The 5,943-nt window shown below is 38.6% G+C and overlaps 1 long non-coding RNA gene across 1 annotated transcript in view; it reads left to right on the forward strand.

The window, feature by feature from the left end:
• Window positions 1–661: 661 nt before the first annotated feature.
• The window catches only part of LOC125485595, a 16,575-nt gene continuing 11,293 nt past the window's right edge, over window positions 662–5,943 (forward strand). The window contains exons 1-2 of the long non-coding RNA XR_007264307.1: window positions 662–761; window positions 4,618–4,966. This is a non-coding gene — a long non-coding RNA (uncharacterized LOC125485595). The remainder of the gene's footprint in view (window positions 762–4,617; window positions 4,967–5,943) is intronic.

Below are 5,943 nucleotides of genomic sequence, written 5' to 3' on the forward strand. Positions count from 1 at the left end.
CTCACTTCAATCTCTGCGCTGCTTTGAGTTGGGGGGTGGGGGGTAAGATTTATTGAGTCTACCTATCACATGCACGTCTGAGTCATTGAACAATTGTGGTCAAAAGTGTCCACCAAGTGCACTCGAACTAAAGCTGTTCCTAATATAGAGCAAGGTATCAGTCACGGTATCGATAGGCGCAGTAAGTAGATGTTTGTATCTGATCACTGGTAAATACTTACCTATAAGATTAAACGAATTACTATACAGTAATCATTATAACCTAAATTTCAGGGACTAAGTCATTACGATGGTATATTTAATCAATTAATAGGTTTGCTCCTCAGTTAATTGAACAATAAGTCATCCCATTCAAAAAAAAAACAAGCTTTATGAGAAACCTCAAGGATATTAGCAGGAAACCCCTTCATTCTGAGAGTTGTTCTTCTTCCAGGCTGGCAGCCACTGAGTCATGTAGCTTAACCCGGGCGATATTTTACACCACACGTACAAGTTGGCGCTAGTTTGTATAACACACTCACGCATCACGTGTTTTCCAGTTATAGCCTTATGAGATGGCTCTCAGAGATGCGCAGGGTGGGAACGGTCACTATTCTGCACAGGAAGCACTCGTGATTTATACACCACTTATCACAATTCCTACCAAGTTACGGTGGGAGGAATAAAACTCATTTCCATATCAAAATAGTAGCTTCTCCCGATATCAGGCTGGTTTCACAAGCCACCTTATCAACAAGAGGTTCTTATGGACATCAGCAGAGGTACTTAATCTCGGCAGATTGTAACAGTGATCTCAAGAATGGCTTCATTTTCATAGCATTGCAATCTTATAAATGGGAATATGCATTTCAAGCGGGAAGGGGCAGAGAAATGCTGATGGATTTGGGCAAGCAGACAGAGCCATGAAGACATTCAGTAAAATTTCCAGGATTTCTGGTCAAATGTAATGCTCTGAGACCAACCCTAAAATCTTAATTGCAAGGTGACGGTGGACAAGGCATGGGTAAGCCTCTCAGCATTGATAAGTTAGTGTCTAACATTGTTATTGTCATTTCTTTCAAACCAACCAGTCCAGGTAGAGATCGGAAATCTTTACCAGGGCGCAAAATGCTCTCAGTAACATCCACACGCGATTGCCAGGAGTCAGATGGACAAGTCATTACCCCCACACCACTATCAGAAGCTGTGGAGATAACAATGCGGCTCGCAGTGTTCAGCCGAGGGTACTTGAAAATGTAATCGTAACATCTGACGATCACCCGGGTTTGTGGATAGCTTACAGGTGGCTGTCCCAGATAATATTCCTCCATTTTTTTTTCCAGAAAATGGCATCGTGCTATTTAATTCAATCACCTCCTAAATACATTGGTGTCAGGTTGCTGCACTTAACCCATAGATGCAAGTTAATTTCCTCAGAAGTTATTGTTTGTCCATTCCACTGTACTTGTCCATTTAAGAGCATGGTATATCTTAATTATACATAAACAGACTCTCTGGCATTGAAAGCAAACTTTTGCAAGTGGGATTCATTCAGATTTTAATTATTCTGTGGAATTCTCAGAAATAAAAGATAAATTTTCCATTCGGTTTTTATTTTTGATCCCTTCATGACTGTCCCTCTACATTCAACTTTTGTTTCCATCTTGTCTATGTATGTGCTTTGATATAGAGTTCAATATTCAAATCGACATTTATTAATTTAGACAGTATGTTGCTCATTCACAATTCTTTAATTTGATTAATTGATTAAGGCCATGTAGAGTTGTTGTTCTGTTCACACAGATCCTAGGTGCCCTATAGATGACAATAAGTTTTTAGGCAATTGACTAAGAGATTGTATTTCCAGTATAGAAATGATTTGGAAACTTATGGACAAGTATACAGCAGGAAATTGTTAATGCTATTTGTTCACTGCCCAGACCACAATCCAGTGCAATGTGAAAATAAAAATGTACAATTTAGTCATCATGGTTATAACCATATTTGGAAATGGGATTAAAAGTGTGAGGGCATTGGGAGAACAAATAAAGGAAAAATGTTTCTTTTGGGTCAATAACAAAAGGTTATAGATGTATAGTAATTTACTTAAGTAGTAGAGGGGAAACTAAATAATTTTTATCAGACAAGGGGTGTTAAGATCTGAACCAAACATCTTGAAAGGTGAATTAGATTCCATATATTTGCTTAAAGAGAACGGGTTTGATGGGTTATGTTGGAAAAATCTGGGGTAAGGGACTAATTTGGAGAGTTCCTTCAAAGAATCAACACAGACATGGTGGCCTGAATAGCCCTTTCTTGTTGTATAATTCCATGATACTTTAAATTGAAAAAATGAGTAGTTATGAAAAGTCAGCATGTGAATTTAAACCATAACTGATGATAGATCACTCAGGTGACCATAAGACCACATGAAATAGGAACTGCATTAGATCATTTGACCCCTCAAGTCTGCTCCACCATTCAGTAGAATCATGGTTTATCTGACATTCCTCACCCATTTTCCTGTCCTTTCCCCATAACCTTTCATTCCCCTGCTGATCAAGAATCTATCCACCTCAACTGGAAATATACACAAGGACTCTACCCATTCAGCTCCCTGTGACAAGGAGTTCCAAAGAACCACAAAACATCTGTGAGAAGAAATTCCTTCTCATCTGAGACTTGACTTGGCACCTCTTTATTATGAGACTATGTCTCTAATCCTAGACTGTCCCACCAGCAGAAACATCCTTTCAGCACTTACCCCGTCAAGCCCCATAAGGAGCCTATATATGCTTCAACGAGATCACCCTTCCTTCTTCTAAATTCCAATGATTAGAGTACCAACATGTTTAACTTATCCTGATAACACGATTCCTCCCTACTGGCGATCATCTGAATGAACCTTCTCCGAACAGCCACCAATTACATAATATATTTTCTTAAATGAGGGAATCAAAACTGTTCATAGTAGTCCCAGATGTGGTCTCACCGGCACCTTGTATAGTTGCAGTAAGATTCCCCTACTCTTATACTCCAACCTCTTAAAATAAAAGCCAACATTCCATTAGCCTTCCTGGTTACCTGCAGTACCTATGTGCTAGCTTTCTGTTTTGTGTACAAGTACACCCAATTCTTTTGTATTGCAACTCCCTGCAGTTTTTCTCCATATAAATTATACTTTGTTCTCTGTTCTCCCTTCCAAAATGAACAATTTCACATTTTCCCACATTGTACTCCATTTGCCAATTTTTTGCCCACTTACTTAACCTATCAGTATCTTCCTGTAAGCTGTTTGTATCCCTCACGCAATCTGCCTTTCCACCTATTTTTGTGTTGTCTACAAATTTGGCAACAATACTATTGTTTCCTTCCTTCAAGTCATTAACATATCTTGTAAACTATTACAGTCCCATCACTGATCCCTGTGGAAAGTCACTGGTCACAGGTTGCCAACTTGAAAAAGAACCCCTTATCTTCACACATTTTTCCTGCCCTTTAGCCAATTTGGTAACTATGCTAATCAAATCTTCTGGTACTTTTCCAGAATGCAAGGATGTTTGCGAAATTACAATCAATGCAACCATTGTCTCTATAGCTACCTCTGTTATGATCGTAGGAAGCAAGCCACCAAGGCTTGCCTTTAGTCCCATTAGTTTGCCAAATCCACTTCTCTAGTGATGTTGCTGGCACTTAATTGCTCCCCTGTATTCTTTAGTATTAATGGGATGTTCAAAATATGTTTCACCATAAAAGACTGATGCAAAATATCTGTTTTAACTGCTCTGCCATTTTCTTGTTCCTCATCACCACATCCTCAAATTCATTTTTCTAAGGGACCTATGTTCACTTTGACTTGTCTCTTCCTTTTTATATATTTGAAGAAGCTCTTATTGTCAGTTTTTTCCTTAATGAATTTTGTTTGACCTTGTAGTTTACTTCTCTTGCTTTATTATCTTTTTAGTCTTTCTTTGCTGGATTCTGAATTTATCCCAGCATTTGGGGTTATCACTGACTTTTGCCTCCTTATATGCTTTTTCTTTCAACTTAATACTGTACTTAACTTCCTTGGTTAGCCATAGTCGGTTTATTTCTCTCCTACTGTTTTTTAAGTTAGCTACTGGCTGCTCATATTCCCTCAGCAGAACCTCTTGCCTCGTTGTACCTACGTTATTGGTACCTACGTGGACCATGACAGCTGGATCTTTCCCCTCCACTCCAAGCTCTTCTGCAGCCCAGATGAGATATCCTCATCCAGGCAGCCAACACAACCTTCAGGACTCTTGATTGCAGCCAAAGAGAACAATGTCTATTCCCCTGACTATACTATCCCCAATTACAAGTACACTTATCTTTTCTTTCTCATGGTACTATGGTGAATTTGCTTATCATCTTATTGACCCTGTTCCCCTCCACACAGGGAGAAAAATACCAGACCTGTTAGATGAGTTTAAGAGCTGAGGCTCATTCAGCGCTACCTCCTGAACCCCTGTACCTCCCTTGCTTGTAGTCACAGTCTCCTGTCCCTGACCACTGACTGAATTCACGGTTGTTGATCTAAGATTGTAGAACTCTGAAGAGGAGTCATATCAGACTCAAAACATTTAACTTTCTTTCTCTATCCATAAATCCTACCAGACCTGCTGTGATTTTTCAGAACATTAGACTTTTGTTCAAGGAAGGAGTGGAGAGTTCTCAGAGAACCTTGATGGAGGATGGAAATCTGATCAGCATCCATGGTGAAAGGAGATCATCATCAACCGGAAACTCTTAAAGTGATGCAATCGGAGAAGGGATGGAAAGTGACTGGACAAGATGAGAAGAAATAGATGCAACATATGAAGAATTCATTTCAGTGGGATAGGAACAGCCTGAAACAACGGGCCGACTGGGGCACCCTGTTTGCGGATCCAGTAATAAGATATGTGGGTTTCTCACGGTTGGGAGACCATGAAGTCAATCATTAAAGATCACATAAGGAGATGAGGTCAGTGACAGTCCTGGAAATGACTTTGTTACCAATGTACAAGGTTCATTGATTACGTTGTTACACACAAATTGCTACTTCCATATTAAATGTGTTTTATTTTATGAATATGCTCAGCATTAATTGTGGATTCACTCGTGTTCCTATAAAATGGGATAAACATAATCTGTGATACTGGAGGTAGGAGGTGCATGTTCTGTAATGTGCATCTTTGTAAATAAAATTTTAAAAGATATATAAAGGTTGGCTCGAGTTTCATCTTTCAAAAGCTAGCTTTTTGGAATTTACTAGTGATTCTGGTGGTTCAATAACTGTCCTCCAAAATACAACCTGCGATTAGATAAGATTATTCCTGTTCAAACATTCTTAAGTGGAAAACTTGTGGATTTGATTTGTTTCTCAGGCAGTAATATGTTTTAAAAAACTGAAATGATGAATAAGGAAAAACGATATGGATTAATGGCACAATTTTAAGAGATGTGGCAATGGACACCTGGGGGCTTTACATATAAAAATCCTTAAGAATGATAAAACATGTCAAAAAGCCTGTCAAAAACAATGTCAGGATGCTCTGTTTTGTAAACAAAGGCATAGAGTACAAATCAAATCATTATACTCAATCTTTATAATCACTTTTTAAGGCCTAGAATGTTGTATCCAAAGTTCAGCAACAGATTTTAAGCATATGAAAGACTTGGGAAGTTTGTAGAAAAGATTTACAAGGATGAATGAATGCCTTAAGTTATTTGGCAAGACTGGAGAAGCTGGGTTGCTCTCCTAAGATCAGAGAAAGTAAAAAGAAAGGTTTAACAGAGATGTTGCAGATTAGAAAGGTTTTTGATAGAGTAAGGAAGAAGCAATTGTTTCCACTGATAGTAAAATCAGAAAGCAAAGAATACCATTTTAAGGGACAAAAACAAAGTTGCTGGAAAAGCCCAGCAGGTCTGGCAGCATCAGTGAAGGAAAAAACAGAGTTA

The sequence above is a fragment of the Rhincodon typus genome, chromosome 20 (assembly GCF_021869965.1).
Source record: "Rhincodon typus isolate 14 chromosome 20, sRhiTyp1.1, whole genome shotgun sequence".
NCBI lineage: Eukaryota > Metazoa > Chordata > Chondrichthyes > Orectolobiformes > Rhincodontidae > Rhincodon > Rhincodon typus.